This window comes from Balaenoptera physalus, assembly GCF_965194825.1.
Source record: "Balaenoptera physalus genome assembly, chromosome: 4".
Lineage (NCBI taxonomy): Eukaryota > Metazoa > Chordata > Mammalia > Artiodactyla > Balaenopteridae > Balaenoptera > Balaenoptera physalus.
Window position 1 is genome coordinate 121167307 of NC_138891.1, and position 24930 is coordinate 121192236.

Sequence of the window (24930 nt, forward strand, 5' to 3'; positions counted from 1 at the left end):
TCAGTGATCCACCATATTAACAAACTTAAGAATAAAAACTATATGATAATCTCAATAGATGCAGAAAAAGCTTTTGACAAAATTCAACACTGATTTATGATAAAAACTCTCCAGAAAGTAGGCATAGAGGGAACTTTCCTCAACATAATAAAGGCCATATATGACAAACCCACAGCCAACATCGTCCTCAATGGTGAAAAATTGAAACCATTTCCACTAAGATCAGGAACAAGACAAGGTTGCCCACTCTCACCACTATTATTCAACATAGTTTTGGAAGTTTTAGTCACAGCGATCAGAGAAGAAAAAGAAATAAAAGGAATCCAAATCAGAAAAGAAGATGTAAAGCCGTCACTGTTTGCGGATGACATGATACTACACGTAGAGAATCCTAAAGATGCTACCAGAAAACTACTAGAGCTAATCAATGAATTTGGTAAAGTAGCAGGATACAAAATTAATGCACAGAAACCTCTTGCATTCCTATACACTAATGATGAGAAATCTGAAAGAGAAATTAGGGAAACACTCTCATTTACCACTGCAACAAAAAGAATAATACACCTAGGAATAAACCTACCTAAGAAGACAAAAGACCTGTATGCAGAAAACTATTAGGCACTGATGAAAAAAATTAGAGATGAAACAAACGGATGGAGAGATATACCATGTTCTTGGATTGGAAGAATCAACATTATGAAAATGACTATACTTTCCAAAGCAATCTACAGATTCAGTGCAATCCCTATCAAACTACCAATGGCATTTTTCACAGAACTAGAACAAAAAATTGCACAATTTGCATAGAAACACAAAAGACCCCGAATAGCTAAAGCAATCTTGAGAAAGAAAAACGGAGCTGGAGGAATCATGCTCCCTGACTTCAGATTATACTACAAAGCTACAGTAATCAAGACAGTATGGTACCAGCACAAAACAGAAATATAGATCAATGCAACAGGACAGAAAGCCCAGAGATAAACCCATGTACATATGGTCACCTCATCTTTGATAAAGGAGGCAAGAGTATAGAATGGAGAAAAGACAGCGTCTTCAATAAGTGGTGCTGGGAAAACTGGACAGCTACATGTAAAAGAATGAAATTAGAACACATCCTAACACCGTACACAAAAATAAACTCAAAATGGATTAAAGACCTAAATGTAAGGGCAGACACTATAAAACTCTTAGAGGAAAACATAGGCAGAACACTCAAATTACAGCAAGATCCTTTCTGACCCACCTCCTAGAGAAATGGAAATTTTAAAAAAATAAACAAATGGGGCTTAATGAAACTTAAAAGCTTTTGCACAGCAAAGGAAACCATAAACGAAAGGAAAAGACACCCCTCAGAATGGGAGACAATATTTGCCTACGAAGCAACTGACAGAGGATTAATCTCCAAAATATACAAGTAGCTCATGCAGCTCAATATCAAAAAAACAAACATCCCAATCCAAAAATGGGCAGAAGAACTAAATAGACATTTCTCCAAAGAAGACATACAGATTGCCAACAAACACATGAAAAGATGCTCAACATCACTAATCGTTAGAGAAATTCAAATCAAAACTACAATGAGGTATCACCTCACACCTGTCAGAATGACCATCATCAAAAAATCTTCAAACAATAAATGCTGGAGAAGCAATCCCACTACTGGGCATATACCCTGAGAAAACCATAATTCAAAAAGAGTCATGTACCAAAATGTTCATTGCAGCTCTATTTACAATAGCCAGGACACGGAAGCAACCTAAGTGTCCATCATCAGATGAATGGATAAAGAAGATGTGGCACATATATACAATGGAATATTACTCAGCCATAAAAAGAAATGAAATGGGGCTTCCCTGGTGGCGCAGTGGTTGAGAATCTGCCTGCCAATGCAGGGGACACGGGTTCGAGCCCTGGTCTAGGAAGATCCCACATGCCACGGAGCAGCTGGGCCCGTGAGCCACAATTGCTGAGCCTGCGCGTCTGGAGCCTGTGCTCCGCAACAAGAGAGGCCGCGATGGTGAGAGGCCCGCGCATCGCGATGAAGAGTGGTCCCCACTTGCCGCAACTAGAGAAAGCCCTCGCACAGAAAGGAAGACTCAACACAGTCATAAATAAATAAATAAATAAATAAATAAAAAAGAACGTGAATTTCTTTAAAAAAAAAAAGACATTAAATCATATAAATGAATAATTATAAAAAAAAAAAAGAAATGAAATGGAGTTATTTGTAGTGAGGTGGATGGAGTTAGATTCTGTCATACAGAGTGAAGTAAGTCAGAAAGAGAACAACAAATACAGTATGCTAACACATATATATGGAATCTAAGGAAAAAAAAAAAAAAGGTCATGAAGAACCTAGTGGCAAGACGGGAATAAAGACACAGACCTACTAGAGAATGGACTTGAGGATATGGGGAGGGGGGAGGGTAAGCTGTGACAAAGTGAGAGAGTGGCATGGACATATATACACTACCAAACGTAAAATAGATAGCTAGTGGGAAGCAACCACATAGCACAGTGAGATCAGCTCTGTGCTTTGTGACCACCTAGAGGTGTGGGATAGGGAGGGTGGGAGGGAGGGAGATGCAAGAGGGAAGAGATATGGGAACATATGTATATGTATAACTGATTCACTTTGTTATAAAGCAGAAATTAACACACCATTGTAAAGCAATTATACTCCAATAAAGATGTTAAAAAACAAATGCTGGAGAGGGTCTGGAGAAAAGGGAACCCTTTTGCACTGTTGGTGGGAATGTAAATTGATACAGCCACTATGGAGGACTGTATGGATGTTCCTTAAAAAACTAAAAATAGAACTACCATATGACCCAGCAATCCCACTACTGGGCATATACCCTGAGAAAACCATAATTCAAAAAGAGTCATGTACCACAATATTCATTGCAGCACTATTTACATTAGCCAGGACATGGAAGCAACCTAAGTGTCCATTGACAGATGAATGGATAAAGAAGATAGAATATATGGCACATATATACAATGAAATATTACTCAGTCATAAAAAGAAACAAAATTGAGTTATTTGTAGTGAGTTGGTTGGACATATAGTCTGTCATACAGAGTGATGTAAGTCAGAAAGAGAAAAACAAATACTGTATGCTAACACATATATATGGAATATAAAAAAAAAAAAAGGTTCTGAAGAACCCAGGGGCAGGACAGGGAATAAAGACACTGATGTGGAGAATGGCCTTGAGGACACACGGAGGGGGAAGTGTAAGCTGGGACGAAATGAGAGAGTGGCATTGACATATATACACTACCAAATGTGAAATAGATAGCTAGGGGGAAGCAGCCACATAGCACAGACAAGTCAGCTTGGTGTTTTGTGACCACATAGAGGGGTGTGATAGGGAGGGTGAGAGGGAGACGCAAGAGGGAGGGGATATGGGAATATATGTATACGTATAGCCGATTCACTTTGTTATACAGCAGCCAATAACACAACAATGTAAAGCAATTTTATTCCAATAAAGATGTTACAAAAATAAAATAAAATTCTGGGTACTCTGGGAATACCTAGAAACTGGAATTGTGAGTGAAGTGTGAATAGAGTAGCTATTTCCTTGTCTGTTAATTCTAATCTCTATGTCATTTCTGGAATGATTGTAATGGATCTTTCTCCTCATCATGGGTCATATTTTCCTGTTTTTTGCATACTTCGTAGGTTTTTATTTCATCCAGACGTGAATTTTACTTTGTTGGATGTGAGTATTTTTTTTTTGTATTTTTTTTAATATTCTTCAACTTTTTTCTACGATACATTTAAGTTACTTGGAAATGTATCATACCCTTCCTATCTTGTTTTAACCTTTCTTAGGTGGGACTTGAACAGTGTTTGGTCTAGGGCTAATTAATCCCCACTACTAATGCAAGACCCTTTTGATTACTCTCTCCAATGTCCTGAGAATTAGATTTTCCAGGCTGGCTGGTGTCTGGGGCAGGCACAATTCCTGGGCCAGTGTGAGTGTCTGGCACTGTTCCTACTAAACATTTTGGGTAGTTCTTTCCTGGTATCGGTGGTTTCCTCATATATGCACTCTTCAGCACTCTACTGACTACTCAAGAGGACAGATCTTTGGAGTCTTCTCTGTGAAGCTTGCTCTCTGCAGTACCCTGTTCTGGGCACTCCAGCTACCACGGTCTCCCCAGACTCTCCACTCCATCTCTCAACTCAAGGAGACCACTGGGCTCTGTCTGGGTTCTCTTCCCTGTGCTACACCTGGTAAACTGCCTTAAAACAGTAAGCTACAGCAATCATAGGAATTTCCTCATTTGTTTCCTGTCTCTCAGGATTGCTGTCCTGCAGTGCCAGAATGCCAGTATCTTGAAAACTTTTGCTTCATACGTTCTGTCTGTTTTTTGGCTTGTCTAAAAATCTTCTTCCTACACAAGGCCATCTCTGGCTTTGCCACACCTTTGTTCTACACATCACTCAGCACATGGTGGATCCTCAATATTTAATTTACCCAAAACATGCTAATCCATGGCCTTAAATGTCTAACATAATTAAATTTGCAATATGGAAATGAGAAATTGAGAGTTAAGCTGCAAATTACCTTTTTCACCACTGTAAAACTGCAGAATCAATAAAAACTGCTAATGTTCAAGTTGAAAAAAAAACTAATAAATTTTATATATTTTTTAATTTCCTCTCTCTCTTTCCACTCTCGGTATTTCCTCAGTTGTGTTGATGATAAAATGGGCTTATATCAAATCCAGAAGACATGAGACAAAACCAACTTCTGCTGACAAGAAAAATTTCAACTAAGAGCATTATTAACCTCATGTAAGGGGATATAAAATAAATATGAAGAATATTTTATTTGATTTGAACATTACATCTTATCATTGTTCTATATTTCAATCTGCTGAAAAAAAGCTTCTGAATTATCTTTCTAGTTGAAGTAATTCTGATACCAATATTTCAGTATCATTTTCATACAAATTATTGATAAATGGCAGGAAGGTATTTTTCTTATTGTTATTTTTCTTAAAGTGCTTCATGTGTAACCATTTTTCCAAAGAAAGATGAACTTTAGTATAAACAAGTTTCTATATTCAGAAAACTTTTGGGACATGCATATTTATGATGCTACATACTTGCACATTACTAAATAATCATATTGTAAGTAAACATATTTTTCAGAAGTCTCAAAGAGCCGTGGAATGATGAAAGATATTTGACACAAAATACTAATGTATTTTGATGTCCAGATTTTAAAACAACTAATTTAAAAATAGATTTTGCATATCCTTGAATAGTGTTTTGATCCATTTTTGCTTAATGTAAAAGCCTTAAATACCCAAGACTTGATAGATTCTGCAAACTAGTTTTATATTATGACTATAAAAAAATATATTTGGAGGAATTAAATACTGAACCACATATAAGTATTTCATTAAACAATGATGTTATTTATTTAAGTGATGTTTAGTACAATGCTACATACTTAAACTTACATTCAGGGTATAGCAAGATGAATATCAGTAAGAATTTTTAAAAGTTCACATAGTGATTAAGCTATAAAGCTGGTCCAAAGCTACAGATAAACATTTGCTATTTCCTCTAGAGCTTCACAATATTGTTATCAGAATTCCTAATATATTTAATCTATTTTTTCAGCTTGTGAACTATTTTCAAAATTTCAATGTGCAGAATATTCAGTCACTACTCCCATAATATACTAATTAAAATTTTAAAAAATTTTTAAGTAATTATGTTGGAAAAACTTAAGTACCACCAAAGTTAACAACACTGAAGAGTGTGAGGGAACAGAAAACAAATAAATATGTTTTCTCATAGCATAGAACATTTCTAATAGGAAATAAATAATTTCTGGGTCAGCAACCTGCACTTCTATTTTTATTATGTCATTATATCTAGTATGTATACATTAGTTATCTGATTTTATTTAAAGCCATGACATCTAGATTATCATCAACAGCACCTGAGTAAAAATCACAGTTCTATAAGAAGATTGATATGACATTGATGGTAATACATGTTGAAGCCTTGTATTTTCTATATATAGTGAGGCTAACTTTTAAATGATAATGAAGATTTTTTAAAGTTGTGGTAGAAATGTACACTATGAAGTTTGGTCTAAGCTTTCTAATATCACTCTACGAGTTCAGTGTCATCACAAAAAATACTAAATAATAATGATAATAATAATAACTCAAAATCTCAGCAGAATTAAACAAGCATTTGTTTAACTCTTAAGTCTGCAGAGTGTTTAGGGGAAGATTGGCCTTGACTGGGCTCTTTGAGTGTGGTTCTATTCCACATGTTTTTCATCCTTTTCTTGGCACAGCAGGCTAACCCAGGCATGTTCTTTTCATTGTGACAAAGGAACAAAAGTGCAACTGTAAAACTCAAAATATATTTTAAAGAATTATGTCTGCTAATATCCCATTGACCAAAATGAATCATATGGCTAAGCCCAGATTAAAAGGGAAAGAAGGATACCCCACACAGTCTGACGTCAAAGCAAGTTATATGGCAAACCCCCAAAACAAAGGAGACGAAATATACAATCTGGCCATGGAAGGCTAAAAAAGTAGTGAATATTTCTGAAAAATAACCTAACTTACCACAATCACTATTTTAGTAGAACTACATGCTATAGTCTATAATTGGAGGTAGCATAATGTATGTAATCTTATAATTTATGCAAATGCTTATGAAATGATTTACCGAGAAATTATCTGTGATCTAACATTTTACAAAGGTATTATTTAAATAAAGAGGATTGTAATATTAATCCCCAAATATATGTTCAGCAGGACTTGGGTAGGAGGGTTTTAATATTTTTTCTTCAGTGAGAAGGACTGCTACTGAAAGTATGCAAATTTTGTAGTTGCTTCTATTTCTAAGTGGACATATTGAGTAAAAGGAATCAAGCTTCGTGTGGCAGAATACCATTTTGAGTTATTAATTGATGTGTTTCTCTTTTTGTTTCCTTATGTAACAGAGTCTTGGGTGATTCTCATCCAGTGTAAGAGGGGACACTTTTGGATAGTTGTACGAAATATTGCTTTCTTTATATATGACATATAGGCTTCATAAAGTATCAGTGGGAAAGTTTAAACTTTTCATTCAAAAATGATAATTTGGGCTTCCCTGGTGGCTCAGTGGTTGAGAATCTGCCTGCCAATGCAGGGGACGCGGGTTTGAGCCCTGGTCTGGGAAGATCCCACATGTCGTGGAGCAACTGGGCCCGTGAGCCACAACTGCTGAGCCTGCGCGTCTGGAGCCTGTGCTCCACAACGGGAGAGGCCGCGATGGTGGGAGGCCCGCGCACCGCGATGAGGAGTGGCCCCCACTTGCCGCAACTAGAGAAAGCCCTCACACAGGAACGAAGACCAACACAGCCAAAAAAAAAAATTAAAAATAAATAAATAAATAAATAAATTTTTTTAAAAAATGATAATTTATATGTTATAAACAGAGAAAGCAAAAAACATTTTTCTTTTACCTTTTATATCTTGTACTATATTATGAAGTGTTTGCATGATTTATAAAGAATCGTGATTCTTGATTTCCCACCTTCATAAAGTAAATCATTTAGTTAATATCTTATCTGCAATTATTTTGTGTATAAATGATAGATGCCAGCCACCCAAAAGGAGGAAAGTTTTTACCAAGTTATGCACCAGGAAGATCTTTTTGTCCACCCTCCTAAAAGTGAGGTGACGGGGAAAATGTCCTCTCTTTTATATTATACCTGAGTAAATTGTTTATCTAGAAGGAACTTTGCATCAGTAGATAAAAACCATAATACTGCATGTGAAGAACCAATAACTACACTATCTAGTGACAGTAACAGAAGCCATTCCCCACACCCTGAATTCATAGACACAAGGTATAAATACAAATCCTCCTGTCTCCAATTGGCACGGAAAACTCTGAAGATCATTTCAGTTTCAAAGTTCCCTGTAGATTCAGTTGAGGCCTTATTTATGACTATCTCACAGCTCAATTTTTTTCTGCTCAAACCCATTTCTCTCCTTGGCCTAACACATGTATATCCCAAGAGTGATACCTAATGAACCTTATACACTGATCTCTGCTCCAGAGTCTGCTTCCCAGAAATCCAAGGACAGATGGAAGTTGAATCTAATAAACATTCATGAGCCAGTTCACCAAGAGGATTTTAGGCTTCTCAAAGAATTTTATCATAAATGGGAGTTAGAGAAGTATTTTAAGCAGAAAAGTGAAATGATGAGATTTCCATTATAAGAAATTATTCTAGTAATATCCTGTGGAAATGGATTTGAAATGGCAGAGTATAAGCAGGTAAGAATATGGAGTTATTTTAGTCATCCAGACAAAAAATAAAAGTAATAATAACTGTTAGCTAACACATGCTGTATAACACTGTTCTAAGTACTTTTCAGATACGTGTTAATAATATTAACAAAAATGTTATGATTTAGGTAATACATTTGTCTCTATTACCACATGTTACAAATGAGAAAACTGAATCACAGAAATGTTAAGTAAACTGTCCAAGGTCATGTGACTAGTAAGTGGTGAAGCCAGGACTTGAACTAATGGCGTGGTTTCAATGACTTTCTCTTCCCCACTGTGGTCTTGCAGCATATTTAGTGATGGCTTGAACTAAGGCAGTTGGGGCAGCAAAAGAATTACATGAACAGGATAATATAGTGGGAAGTCAATAGGAATTTACAATGTGATTATCTTATTTGAACATCTGAGTTTGATGTGTTAATGAATCCGAGTGGAATTGTTTGGTTGCTGGCAGCCTTTGAGAAATCTCAGGAGGCACTAACGAACCTGGATGGGAGCCATCAGTATATTAGTGATAACTTAAGCCATGACTAATAATATTATGGTCGATGGAGACTGTGTAGCAGGAAAGGAAAGGTCAAGAATAGAACCGTATGGAGTATCCACACTTAAAGAGTCTCTCCACTAATAATAAAGACATAGATACAAACAACAAATATCCACAAATTTTATTCAGTGAAATAGCTAATGTTTGTATGCCTCTTTTATACACTTATAAGGTTATCAGATTTAAGTTATTCAAAATCTCCATCTTTTATCTAGGAGCAACAAATGAGTTTATCAATTAATAGAAAGAAATCTATGATTACTTATTTCAATCAATGGCTGCTAAAAACCTTCTATATTTCAGAGGAACTTTCAGGACAGTTAGTAAACTTCTAAAAGTCTTCAGTTTCATGGTTTGGTAACTTTTAGAAACACCAATATATTTGAATAAATGAAAATATTAGAATGATTACATGGTTTAGATATCAAATAGATATCTGCCCTTTCTCTCACTTACTCAAATTTGTTTTAAAAAAATTAGAAATTGAAAAGAATTTTGAAGTAAAAACACTGAAGAGTCCAAGAGTTTCACTATGGTAAACAATAAAAGTGGAAATTATTTTAATTAATAACAAGAAATTATATTTAGAACAAAATGACTATATTCTTATTAATAATAGCATGAATTATATAAAATCAAATGTTTCTTCCTATGAATTTTGTTTAAAAAATTGTCCTCTTTGATATTAATTTTTTCCCCAAACTTTGTAAGTCTATAATACAATGTGACTCTGTAGCTAAGTGCTTCAGAGAAAAGTGTCTCTAGGTTCTTTCATCTGTGCTGCCTCTGAAAACAATTCAGCATTGCATAAGTATTTCTGAAACTCAAATTCAGATTTTCTATAAGTTCCATCTACCTTTGATGTACTGTTAAAATAATGATGACTTTTTTTCTCCTTGTTACTCTAACAGTCATTATTATTAATATAAATGATGAATATGACACAAACATAATTGAATTATCCCAGTTTATCACTTCTATTCATCATAAAAATTACTTTCCATATATGTTTCAGTTTACAAGATGCTTGGTCATTTTAAAAGATTATCTATAGTGTTTATCTGAGAAAAAAATACCCAATGGCCTAAGTTGATAAAAAATTAGTCTATAACTATGCCCTGATAAATTGGTTATTACTTTTATTTCTGTGGAGGAATAAGTTTAAAAGGGCATGGGTTTTACATATTGAATACATGATTAGAATCACTGATACTTTGTGCAGAGGTAATGATGTCTTGAAACCAAACATTCTCAAACAGAATTGTGTGACATGCACTGTTAAATAAACCCATAATTCCTCTTTCATCATTTTAAAGGTATCTGAAGAAGTAAATAAATGGAAAATGTCCTTATCGTAAAAAGTTTGGCATTACCCTGAAATGATAGAAATCTTTCACTTTAGTTCCATATCCTGAGGGAACTTGAAATGCCTGGATGATGAAGAATATTACTGATAATCCAAATACGTTTCTTTTCATTAAAAAAATGATAAACACTAACATATTGCTAATATGAACATGAAAATTTTTAAATGTTCAAAGTTTGTTTGCACTTAACATACATGGAGGTAACTACAATACTTACAGTGTGGAACCCAAGTTTGTCTGCCCGATGTGCAGAGACCAAACACTGAAACATCAGAGTTTGGAGCAGAGAAAGGTTTATGACAGGGCCAAGGAGAATGGGTCGCTTGTGTTCAAAAGGCTTGAACTTCCTGATGGTTTTCTGGAAACAGTTTTTATAGGCAAAGTTTGGGGGGAGGTCTGCAGGGTGTGTGACCTTCCTCTGATTAGTTGGTGGTGAAGTAACGCAATGGTGTTCCAAGAATCTCAATTATCAGCCCTCAGTTCCAACCAGTTTGGGGTCCATGCTTGTGTTCAGCTCAGTCTTCCACGTAGGCGGGGACCTTGGTTCTGTAGAGAACTCAGAGATATGTATCAGATGGTTATGCACATCCCTTCAGGAGGAACCAGGACCCTGCCCCATTATTGCAGTATTGTTTCTTGACTGCCGTTCCTTTGTTTCTGCATTCCCTCTCTCCTCTTATTAGTAACTGTTTGAATCTTCCCTCTGGAACTCAGGGAAAGTCCAGGAGGCTAAAAGCCTTTTTCCTACAAGCAAGAAATGGGGGACACAGAAAGGCTTCTGTGTCTGGGAGGGCCCCACAGAGTCCTGCTTGGTTTCATGTATTTCTAGCTATCGAAAATCATTGATATCTGACTTATATATATAGAATATCTGGGTAGAGATTATCATTTTAAACCATATTTTTTTCTTTCTTTTAGAGAGTTTTTTTCAATCTAGAAATGTAGTTCATCATAGACCCTTTTCCATTTATTTCACAGTTTTGTCTAAGTGAGAATTATTTCATATTATTACATTATACTTTATAATTTATATATTATATATATATTGTATTTGATAACTAATTGAAGGTAGTGCCATTTCAGTAGTATGCTTCTTAAACCATTCATACTTTTCAGGAGATGTTTCTGATATGACATCATAGAAGTAAAATCCGCCTTATTGTCTTCATCATAATTATCATCAACAATCATTAACTAAAAATGATCACACTGTTCATTCCAAAGATATATTTTCTTATATCTTGAAGCTTTAAAAAAGTATATATTGGGATTTGTGCTTCAATGAAGATAAAGTAAAAGTATTTTTCCCTATTTCTCCTACTAAGACCAACAAAAAATCTTGGACATTTTATGTAAAATAAACATTAAAAAAACCTGAAATAGAAAGCAGAAGGCAGAACAGCTAGCAATGTTGGGGCCCAAGGAATGACACAGAAATTAGAGTTCTGGATTTTCTTTTTGGCACATATATCCCATACTTGGTGATGGAGATACTGGTAATCCAGCACAACCAAGGAGTGCAGACCAAAAAAGAAAAAGTCCCAACCAAAAAAATTGTTCTTTCTAACCAAAGGACCAGGACAAGGAAAGAGTCAATCTAGCAAGTCAGAACACTGTTATACAAAAACCACTCTACGCATACCCATTCAACCACTGTGTAACATCAGGGAGGGAAGAGCCCCCATTCCCAATGCACCAGCAAATGCCTAGTGGGGATTCTGGACTCCCACCCTCACCAGGCTGAAATGAGCTCCCCCATCACCCTAACTACCTGGTCCCAGCAGTGTCAGTAATGCGGGATGCCTGGACTTCACACCAGCCTGGTGGTAAGAGATGAAGTATAGCCTCCCCATGGCCAGACTGGTATCAGAGGAGTCAGCTAAAGTAGAATATTTAAATAAGATTCAGAATCTCATAATATAATACTCAAAATGTCCAGGTGTCATTAAGAAATCATTTATCATATCAAGAACAAGGAAGGTCTCTACTCCAATGAGAAAGAAAAACAGAGATATGATAGAGATGTTAGAACCACTTGAAAAAATTTTAAAGCAGTGACAAATAAAAGACTCACATGAAGAGCAATCATAAACATGATTGAAACAAATAAAAACTATGGAGTCTCAGCAAAAAAATAGAAGATATAATAGAAGAACCAAAATATGTGAGGCAAAAGCTTATATAACTAAAAAGAAAATAATAGTCAAATCTGTATTTATAGTTGCAGACTTTAATACCACTTTCTTAGTAATTGAGAGGATGAGACAAAAAATCAGGAAGCGTATAGAAGAACTCAACAGAGCCATCAATAAACAGGATATAATCATTTATCAAACACTTTACTCCAAAACAACAAAATAGACATTCTGATTAAGTGCCTATGGACATATATCAAGATATACCCTTTCCTGAGCAATAAATCCATCTTCAACAATGAAAAGAATTGAAATCATTGGATGTTTTTTTCTGATAACAATGGAATCAAGGCATAAATCAATAACAGAAAGATTATAGGAAAATCTGCAAACAATTGGTAACTGAACAATACACATTCAACTAATCCATGAGTCAGAGATGGATGACTCAAAGAAAATTTAAAAAAACACATTGAACTGAATAAAAATGAAAATAAAACATAAGAAATGTGTGGGACACAGGTAAAGCAGTACTCAGATGGAAACTGATAGCACTAAAGGCTTACATTAGAAATTTCAACTGTCCTTATCAGGAATGCTTACAGAATACCTAGTCGGCTTCCTGAAACCAGCATTCTAACCATTAGTTTTTCACAAGTTCACTTTGGTGGTATACTTTTCCTTTCCCACAGTATTAAATTACCTTTGTTTTCTACATTTCCACTATTATTGATTTTATTGTATGGTTAATTAAAACTTTTAAAAACTTACTTGCTAACTATTCAAATGTAAATCATTTTTAATTTTTTTTTTTTTTTTTTTTTTTTTGTGGATGGATATTTAGTATAATACAAAGGCAACCAAATGGTGAACAGAAATCCCTACAGACTAGCCTAATGAATGCTGGCTAACTCACTTATATCTTGTCCTGACTGTGTTGATCCATGGCATTTTTTGTGTTCCATGTGGATACACACTACAGATGTACCCAGCTGGGAGGGGTGCCCTGATTAATGTCCTTCACACTTAAGGTGCAGATGGCATGACACTTATTGCCTTTATTAATTTATTAAGGCTGTCATATGGAAGAAATGACTTTCCTTTTAACTGGAATCACTTGGGGAATAAAAGGACAACCCACTGCCATGGGGACCACATCAAGTTACCAAAACTAGCTGAAGATGAAAGAAATCAATGAATTGCTTGGACGGAAGCAGTGTGTATTGGCATTCTTCCACAACTCCTACTTTGAAAACCAGATGGAATGCAGTATGTCAAGTGAAACAACAATGAAAGTGTGCTCTCCATTAGGAAATTGTTTGTTAGAGTTTGCATCAAATGAAAATATTTTAGACTGAGTTTATAAGATTGTTCAGCTGACCATTAAGATGCCATTGGTTAAAATTATGTGTAATAAAAATGTGGTGAAATGAGGGATAAAGGTGTTAATGGACATGTGCAGTTTTAAATCCACATATTTATCAATGTTTTTGTCTTTGTTTTAAATGTCATATGTGTGCTAAGAGGAGACATATGCAACCTGTGCAGTTGCTTCAGAAACAAAGGATCAATCTTTCGTGTATAGGAACAGCTAATTCCATAATTGGGTCTTCCCTAAAACCTGCTTGAGTTTAATACATTATACAAAGAAGATGCTCAGTAAATATTTGTTGAATTAAATGATCTTCCAATAAGTTTCAATTTAGATGACAAATTTTCATTCCCATTTCATAATCCACTAAAAGGTCAAGGGATTCTTTTTGATGTACTCTATGACAGCAGTCCCCAACCTTTTGGGCACTAGAGACCAGTTTTGTGCAAGACAATTTTTCTATGGACCAGGGGGTGGGGCATGGTTTGGGGATGATTCAAGCACATTACTTTTATTGTGCACTTTATTTCTATTATTATTACATTGTAATATATAATGAAATACTTATACAACCCAGCATAATGCAGAATCAATGGGAGCCCTGAGCTTGTTTTCCTGCAACTAGATGGTCCCATCTGGGGAAGATGGGAGACAATGACACCTGAAGTGTGTTGCTAATGTCCAATCTACTCCATAAGATGCAGCTTAATTGTCACTTGCCACTCACTGGTAGGGTTTTGATATGAGTCTGTAAACAATTGATTTATCATGGTCTCTGTGCAGTCAAACCTCTCTGCTAATGATAATCTGTATTTCCAGCTGCTCCCCAGCGCTAGCATCACCGCCTCAGCTCCAACTCTGATCATCAGGCATTAGATTCTCATATGGAGCGTGCAACCTAGATCCCTCGCATGCGCAGTTCACAGTAGGATTCGTGCTCTTATGAGAATCTAATGCCACTGCTGATCTGACAGGAGGAGGAGCTCAGGCGGTAATGTGAGTGATGGGGAGTGGCTGTAAATACAGATGAAACTTTGCTAGCTCGCCTGCCGCTCACCTCCTGCTGTGTGACCCGGTTCCTAACAGGCCACGGACTGGTATTGGTCTATGACCTGGGGGTTGGGGACCCCTGCTCTACAAGTTATCTTCTGACCTACCCACAGAAAGTTAAAGTTCAACTTGAATGTTAGTATTCATGTTAGTCTGTTTCACTATTATTATTTTATAGTGAGTTTGCGCATCAGAAAGTCTAGGTCATTTTTTGAATAAGGTTTTGGGGCATGAGGACATGTATATATTTGCTGGAGAGCATTTATATTTAAATGTAAAAGATACAGACTAAATATCTTCATATTTAAATTTACATTATCTAAACTTCTACATCACTACTGAAAATAACAATTTGTTGTTTTGGATTTCTTTTTTAAGGAAGATAAATCTATCAGGGCGTCTCTGTAAAACAAACAAACCATATTTCACTGAATACCTGGAGATTAGACACCTCATGAATTAAATTTTAAATGAACCGACCTTACTGGATCCTTGACAGCAAGGAAGTAAGCCCCAACAAGAATGGAAATATATCAGTGCACCAGATTTATTGCATAAGTAACAAATAAAATAAAATATAATACCTGTAAGATAGAGGAAAATATATACATTGACATAAGGTGGTTCATATTCTTCTTGTTACCTCACCATTGGCTCCTCTCCTCCCATATTTTCATTATGAAACTATTATTATGCAGTTATTCAAGAGATGTTTATTGAATAGCCACTCTGTCAAGTGTTACACTAGGTACTGGGAATAGTATGATGAAGAAAAAAGGCAATGATGCTATCTTGGGCTTCCCTGGTGGCTCAGTGGTTAAGAATCAGCCTGCCAATGCAGGGGACACAGGTTCGAGCCCTGGTCCGGGAAGATCCCACATATCGCAGAGCAACTAAGCCCGTGTGCCACAACTACTGAGTCTGCGCTCTAGAGCCCGCGAGCCACAACTACTGAGCCCACATGCCACAACTACTGAAGCCCGTGTGCCTAGAGCCCATGCTCTGCAACAAGAGAAGTCACCGCAGTGAGAAGCCTGTGCACCACAATGAAGAGTAGCCCCCACTCACTGCAACTAGAGAAAGCCCGTGCACAGCAACGAAGACCCAACACAGTCAAAAATAAATAAATTTAAAAAAAAAAGATGCTATCTTAATGGCACTTGCAGTAAAATGGGACTGCCAACGAATATGAAATTAAAAATCAGGTGTAATCAGCACAGTAACAGGCAAAAGATAGGATAGTATGGGAACAAAGGAAAGACATTTCACCTCTGCTACATAGGGAAGTTATATTTAGGCTAAGACTTGAAGGATGTGTAATCACACAAGGAAGAGAATGAGTGCTTGAAGTAGAAGAAACAGCATAAATAAAAGCCTGAAGGTGAGACAGAGTTGTGGATACTTCTAGAACTGAAAGTAGATCTGTGTGAGAGGAAGACCTCCAGGTTGAGGATGACAACATAAGGCAGAAATAAGCAGCAGGCAGATGATAAAGGCTATTGAATGATGCTGACGACTCATTAAGTAAATATTATAAAATCTGACCCCGGTGCAAAGTATGTATGACAAGGGCACAAACATTCTCATTTTTCAGCATTCGATAATACTAAGTTCCAGATATTATAAGTGTTCCATAAGACATTGGCAAAGAGGTACTCAGGGTGTCCATAGATAAATATTAAGGACAGAATTATTTTATGAGTTAATGTGAAAAATGAAGAATTGATTCAAAATACAGAACTAGAAATTTTGCCATCTGCTTAGTCTGGAACTACTGGTCAGTTCTAGAAATGCTTACTTTAGAACTGACCTTGGCAAAGATATGAGCTTACTTCTACTGACCCCACTCTAACATTGAGAAGCAGCTTATTTGAGACACACAGCTATCATGTCCAGAAAGGCTGGTAGATGTCTTCTGCTCTTTCCAGGGACACTAGATGAGACCCTGTATTGTTCTTTAATAGTTTCCCTCATGAATATACATAAAGTTAAAAGGGTAGTTTGTCTGAAAGTCTAGAACATTTTGTTTTGCTGCATCAATTTTCTTCTGCATCAAGCATCTCTCTTAGAGAAGTGTTATAAAGAAGGAATTAAAAGGCAATAATGTTCTCTCTCTTTTTTTTTTTTCAATAATAAACTAGTCTCTATGCAATGGTGAGGTCAGTTGGGAAGTTATCCAACAGTACAAGCAAGAGTTGATGCATTCGGGCTTCCCTGGTGGCACAGTGGTTAAGAATCTTCCTGCCAGTGCAGGGGACATGGGTTCGAGCCCTGGTCCGGGAAGATCTCACATGCCACAGAGCAACTAAGCCAGCGAGCCACGACTACTGAGCCTGCGTGCCACAACTACTGAAGCCCGCACACCTAGAGCCCGTGCTCTGCAACAAGAGAAGCCACCACAATGAGAAGCTTGTGCACTGCAATGAAGAGTAGCTCCTTCTAGCCATTACTAGAGAAAGCCCGCACACAGCAACGAAGACCCAACGCAACCAAGAAAAGAAAAAAAAAAAAAAAAAAAAGAATACAGATAGAAAAGAAAGAAGTAAAACTGTTTTAAAAAAAGAGTTGATGCATTAGGATAATGACAGTGAGGACTGAGGCAGACAATTTAATAGGCAGAATCAGTGGGATATGGTGTCCAAATAGATGTAAGGATAAGAATGAAGAAAGAGATCATGTTGACATTGGGATATTAGCTCTGGTAAACGGTGATGCCTCTTCCTGACTTAGGAAACATGAGAGAAGGATGAATGGATCATGCAGGAAGGTTATTTTATTTATTTAGTTTAGTACAGTTGGTTTTTAGGTATGCATATCACACACAGGTGAGATGTCCAGCAGGCAGTGGGGAAGCTGACCACATAGGAATGAGATGGAGGGGAGAAAGTGGAAAACCAATGGTACATGTTTTTTCCAAGAAGTTACACGATAAAATTGGACAGGAAGGGATAAGGTCATGGATGTAAGATGTGTGTTCAAGGGAGGGTTATACTTGTAACTATACAAGAGCCTTAAACATGCAAATACAGATGGGAAGAAAACAGTATAAAGGGGGCAATTGAAGTTTTAGGAAAAGAAATTGAATAGTATAAGGTCTTTGAGAAGACAGGAGGCAATGATGTTCAGGGGACACACATGGAACTCAGCTTTTTAAAGGAGGGAATATCTCTCATTGTTAAAGAACAAGGGGGAAATATCAGGTGGGCATCTATTAAATACAGTCTTGGATACAGTGTAAGGGAGATGAGGGGATATTTCTCATTTGATAGCCTACATTTCCTCTATGCATGGGAGGCAAAGCTGAAAGAATGTTGGTAGGATGGATGCTTTGAGGAGAGAGTAGTTGGGAAATGTTGACGACGAGAAAGAATACCAAGTAGATGAAGAGATGGACTTGAGCAAATCTGAGGGTCCAGAATTAATGATATTTGGGTTTCCTCCAAGTTTTTTTGATAGATTTTCTCCATCAGAAGGCCATAGCCTGCATATCTTTATAATAGATAAAGAAAATATGTAGAATTCACAAATTCAGGTTTGATTTAACCTCTGAATCCTTTAGGATTTCCTCCAGGAAGTACAGTTGTGAACTCTCTTTTAATGTAATAGCTAATAATCTTATATGAAGCTTAACCTGAATATAATTCTGGTAAAATCTAATTTTTAGAATAATTTTTATATCACATATGTGATAATTAATTTTATGTGTCAACTCGGCTGGGCCATGGTGCTCTGATAGGTGCTCAATTGTTATTCTGGATGTTTCTGTGGGGTGTTTTTGATAAGAGTAACATTTAAATCAGTGCCCTTTGAGTAAAGAAGATTGCCCTCCATAATGTGGGTGAGCCTATCCAGTCAGATGAAGGCCTGAATAGACCAAAAGATACACCTCTCTGAAGCAAGAAGGAAGGAGACAGGCTTTGAACTCGAGCTGCAGCATCAGCTTTTTCAGTCTGCTGCCCTATCCTGCAGATTTTGGACTTGGCAGCCTCTAGAATTGCATGAACCAACTCCTTGAAATAAATCTCTCTCTCTCTATATATAAACAAATCCTATTGGTTCTTTTTCTCTGAAGGACCCTGACTAATACAACGTATTAAAATTTACTTACACATTTAGTTGTTTCTACAATACCTAGTCTATTTCACTTCAGTAGTGATTGTGAAACTTGTTTAATTTTGCTAAATATTTTGTGTAAGAATGTAAATCTTCATTTAGCAATATATTATCAAACTATTAAGATAAATGTTAATTTTCTACTGTTCTCATTAAGCAGAGTTGTGCACCATCCAAATCACCGTAACTTTTTAAAAATGTTATTTTTATCCCAGAAGGGAAATCTTTTCAGCGTCCTCTTTGCTTTTTTCTTTAAATTATTTTAGAGTGTTCAGTTTCATAATTTCTTTCTAACTATATTCAATAAAATATTACTCCTACTTTAGAAGAACAAATGGGTCAACAGTTTTGATTTTACAATATTTTTGAAAGAATTATGACAATATTTAGCATATAATAAAAACATATGATAAAGAGATCATATAAAAAAACAATGACATAAAACTTGATGATTCACTAGGCATGTAAAACATAAGCATATTTTGATACATGTTGTATTTCAATTATTTCCTGAAAGTAAATAATACATTCTCCACAATGTTGGGAATAATACATTCCCAACAATGAACAATAACACACAGACCAATGTGTTATTCATCAGCAAAATATTTTATGACAATGTATTTTCTATACTGTCTACTTAGCATTGTTTGAAAATTGCCAATCTTACAGAAACATGAGAAAATTTATAATTCTTTTAAAATACCTATATTTAGTAGTTTCTGTTTTCATGTTTCAGCATTAAACTTTGACAAATAGCATTGCATTTTTAATAGATACTCTGATTTTGTTATACAACTTGCCATATTAATCTGTTAATGGTTGCATATTAAGATATATAGTACTTTGCATGTCAGTTGTCTTCTATTTAAAATGTTTGCAAGTCATTTGTTATTAATTGTTCCACTTTCCATCAGACACCTTCCACAACATTACAGCCATTTTTATATGGTCTTTCAAATCTTCTCATCATTTATTATTTAATAAGCTTTTAATTTTATTTAGACTCTCTTCATTATTTTATGATTCCTCAAAGGTAGAACTATTGTTCCACTTATCTTTTGACCTGGTTTCTAACAATTAAAAGTGGCCTTTATTCACAGTTGTCATAGCTTATTCATGTTAACTTAGTTGTAAACTCCATTGTCTAAAATATATATAGTTTTACAAAGGCATGCCAGCTGTATTTTCCCATTTCCTGCCTAAGCAGATAATAATTTGTTAGCAACAGTTTTGCCACAAATTTGATATTCACTTAATTTCCAGCAGAACCTGCAGTTCCAGATAGAAAACATTCTTTCCAAACATTTTGACAATGCTCCCCTATTCTGACTCAGTTTATTCCTCCTCCACTTATGCCCTCTTCACCAATACAAGTTTAGCATTACTGTTCACTTAGCTCTAAAAATAAAGATGAAAGTTTAAATTAATAATTAGAAAAATATGAAATGCATAGGAAAAACAAGTTCTTCGCATTCACTTCACATAAAACTTTATAAAGCACAACGTTCTCAACGTCATAGTGTAGTGATGGTCTGTTGAAACAGCGATGCTCACTGTTGTCTTTGGCATGTAGCTCAATCACTTGCATCTAAAAGGAGACACATAAATGTTTTTTTATACATAAAATATATGGATTTGTGGAGAAAATGTACATAAATTTCCTTCACAGCGGTAATCAATCACGTTCCGTGTGTGTTAAAGAAATTCGTTATTATATCAGAGAGTAAAAGTGTAAAACATTAAATTCCATTTCAAATAAACATTGAGTGTTTTTATGTACAAAATGGCCTCTAGCATTTTTTGCAGAAAGTTAAAATAAAGAGGACAGTTTTGTAGCTTTGAGTTACTTAAAAATTAGTAAGAACCTGTTAATCCAAACCACAATATAGTGACTAAAAATAATTATAAACCCAGATACGGGGACTGGGGAAGTATGTTAATGCAGTCTTCATTCCAATGGAAGTTATGTTTTTATGATTTATTTTACCTATTCTCTTATTTTGTTAATGGATTCAAATATGTCAATAGGAATAAGTAAAGTTTATATCACAGTAATAACACTGTTGCAGAAAGAGGCACTCCAAGAGTCACTTTGATAAAGAAAATGAAAGGCTTGCAAATGCTCTAAATAACTTTGCTTATAAGGGAAAAAAACAAGCTAAATAAAAAGGAGACAATAGCTTTTGAAGGAAAGCTATTTTAATTGGAAAATTTTGAAGTACATGATTTGTTTAGGAGAAAAGAATGGTCTTTTAGAATGTTTTTAAAAATCCATGTTAAGAGACTTGGAAAATTTTTTTAAAAAAGAAAATAAAAACCTTAATATCGGAAAAAAAGTTTGAAAATCCCAGTAATCACTAATACTATTTTTGGTGTTCCAGAAATTCTTCCTACTCTATCATGACTTATTGTCCTCTCCAATTAATCATTCCCTATAGCATGAACATGCTAATTGTTATTTTTCCATCTTCAAAAAACCTGTTTTCACCCTGCTTTCCACACCATATACCCTTTACTTTCTTCCCTTTTAAAAGTGGTCAAATGTATATATATTTACATATATATTTTTATATACATATCCCTGTGTCTGTTACTCCCTAAAAAATTACTTATATATTTGAAATGCACCTTCCTTTGATTCTTTTGGAATAAAGTAGGAAAGAAAATGGAAACAAAAGTAAAAGGAGGAAAAAAAATGATGTATCTAAAAAATAAAATCTTCTTGTTTCCTGATATAATCCATTATATGTTCAGCAATTTTCTCTCAAAGAAAAATAACAACAAAAAATTGGCTGTAATAAAAAGTGCAGTAAAATAATGTCATTTTAAGAAATCTTTTGTTTTCCAATTTCTGATGTATGTGCACTTAATTCTCCAATATATGCATGGAAATAAAGTCAGTCAAATGGACAAACTAATTATAATAAACATGCATTAGTATGGCATTTGCATTCATCATTAAAGTACATATTCTCAAAGAAAACTCAAGATTTAAAAGTTTAAATAGTCACACAAATTATTTTTAATTTTTAGGAAGTAGGTGGATCTCCCAGGCTGGAAGGGTAGCAATGTTTAATCTAGGGGACAATCGTATAGTCTCTCAGAAAGAATTATAAAAGCTCACATAAAAATTATTTTTGGAAAAGAATAAAATATTATAATTTATGTATAACAATTATCAGCTATCTTTCCCATGTAGGATACATCACTTAATATTTAAAGATATGTAAACACCTGCCAGCAAAGTCTTTATAATCAATATGAGGAAAAATATACACAGAAAATGACTTAAAAGTTAAAAGCTGTTGGAATCTATGGAGAATGGTAAAAATGTGGCACATTTATGTTAATAATAATGATTTTCTAATGTCAAGTGCTTTTAAATTCAGAGGAACTGATGACTGAATGGTTCTATCTAGTGTCGTGCCAGGAAGTTACAATTAGCCAAGAAAAGAGAATGATTAAAAAAAATAGTAAAGAACACCAAAGAGATGAAGAAGTTTATGTGTCAGAAAGCTTAATATATGATGAAGAGTCCAATTTTGCTTAAAAAGAGCTCATATATGGCAGTCATAAGAGACAGATATGGGGATACAACATGGAGATAACTTAAAGAAGGCCTAGAAAAAGTTTTCAAATCAAGGAAATAAATATAAAAGTATACAATCACTCTTGGAGAAAAAAAGAAGTAGTTTTCTAAGTCTGAGCCTAAAGCTTTACTTTCTTGAAAACTGGGGATTAAAATTCCAGGCCCTGTGAATAGATCCAGACCTTCCTGTTTATAATGGCAAGTGAATGATATAACCCAAATGATACTTTGACAATCTCAAATTAACATATTACCTGTTCTGGGACTTAAAAATTCAATTAAGCTGTTTCTTTACAGCATGCAACCAAGCTTTAAGCTAAAGACTAGTATTTTCTCAGTAGGTCGAACGTACAAGCTCTTAAATACAACAAGCTCCTCCACAATCCCTGCTGGCTTTTAATGCTTTATCTTGATGGTAAGTTAGTTCCAGTAGCATAATTCTTTTAGTGCTTGGTCCTTTTGCTGACATTAAGCCTCTTACCAAAAGTCTTGAAAATATAGGATTTTATTTAAATAGTTCTTCACATGTACTGGGTTTATATTGGCCTAATTTAGAAACCATAGCCCATCACAGCTGCAGTGTTGTCATAGTGAATGTACCCCTATTTGGAAAACCACAGTATTAGACAAATTTTTTAATACTTTAAAAATTGATTGAGGCTTTATTCTCTAAATTGTCTAGTTATGCTTAGTATGCAAACACTGGGATTTGTTGCTTTTAAACTCTGGTTCTCTAACTTTTGTGTGAACTTGTTAAACACAGATGGTTGGGCTTCATACACAGTTTTTGATTTAGCAGTTTGGGGTGAAGTCCAAGAATCTGCATTACTAGAAAGTTCTCAAGCAAAACTGATGCTGGCGGTCTGGAGAATGCACTTGGAGAAATGCTACTTTGAAATCTTTTGACTCTATATTGGTGGTCTGATGTTAAGACAGATTGATCTCTGAGACTGTTTCCCACTTCCTTAGTCACTTGAAAGTATAATTATCTCAAGACATTGTTACAATACAATACAATACATAAATGATTTAGCAGAGGTTCTGAAACATAATTGACAATTAGTAAACTTTAACTGCCATCCTCCCCTCTCTAAAAATTTAAAATATTTTAAAAACAGTCATTTAAGTGATCTCTTTGAGGGTGTAGGAAGAGAGAAGTCAAATCAATGTTGAGTCAGAGACTGGCCTGTGGAGGAACATATAAGGCTTTAGTCTTTTCTGACTAGAGGGATGATCAATTCATGTCAATGTCATCTTGTTCCTAAACGATTGATATTAAAAAATGTCCAAAGTACAAACAAACAAAAATATAAAACATGGGGATGGAGAACATACAAAATAAGTTATTACCATTTACTGCAAATGCCAGAAAGCCCAACAGAAACAAAGGTTTACTTATCTTTCATAACAAGATGTCCAGACATAGAAGACTTCTCTCTAGGTTTCTCCTTTACTGTCCTCTACAGTTTTCTCCTCCTGTGCTCAAAATGGCTGCTGGATTTCCAGATAGAATATCTGTGCATCACACAGGAAGAAGAAAAAGGGTAAACTATTTTCACTTAGTCTGGCTATGATTTTATATTAGGAAAGGAAGACTTCACTCTTTTACCTATATTTTATTAGCTTGAACTGTGTCACCTGCTCATGCTATGTGGAGGGACAGTAGGAAAAGTAAACATTTTAGCTTACTAGTCTTTTTAGTGGAGGAAGGTCAGGGAGAATGTTGTGCAGGGTTCTTGCATAGCCAATTCATAGTGTGCAGCACAGAAACTTTCAAGGATGAAACTTTAAGGAAGTGTTCTGGAAAAACTTCAAAAACATTTTTATTTTAGACACTGAGTACTGGCTTAGAAGAATCATTGGGTAAAGTCTGGTTGCCAATATCTATTTAGGTGTAATATCTAATAGAAAAGGAGAGCAGTACAAGAACTAAATGTCAACATCTATCTAATAGAAAACAACCAAATAATGAGTACTTTCAAGAAGAAAATATCCACTGAAAATCAGATGTAGAATGTTTCCACACTACAAAAGCCATTTGACGTCCAAAGGCAGCCATAACATTTGGAAAATGCCTATAAAAGCCAAGAATATATATGCTAAATTGAAACAACAAAGATTAAGTCTTCCAATCCATAAATATGAAATGTCTTTCCATTTATTTGTATTTTCATTAATGTTTTATAGTTTTTAGTGTATAAGTTTTTCCCCTCTTTGGTTAAGATTATTCCTAAATTTTTTTTTTAAATATCTTTATTGGAGTATAATTGCTTTACAATGGTGTGTTAATTTATGCTTTATAACAAAGTGAATCAGTTATACTTATACATATGTCCCCATATCTCCTCCCTCTTGCGTCTCCCTCTCTCCCACCCTCCATATCCCACCCTTCTAGGTGGTCACAAAGCACCAA

General features: G+C 35.1%; 1 long non-coding RNA gene across 1 annotated transcript in view; it reads left to right on the plus strand.

The window, feature by feature from the left end:
• The first annotated feature begins 558 nt into the window (after positions 1–558).
• Positions 559–24930, plus strand: part of LOC309660179 — a 39919-nt gene continuing 15547 nt past the window's right edge. The window contains exon 1 of the long non-coding RNA XR_014263240.1: positions 559–2048. This is a non-coding gene — a long non-coding RNA (uncharacterized lncRNA). The remainder of the gene's footprint in view (positions 2049–24930) is intronic.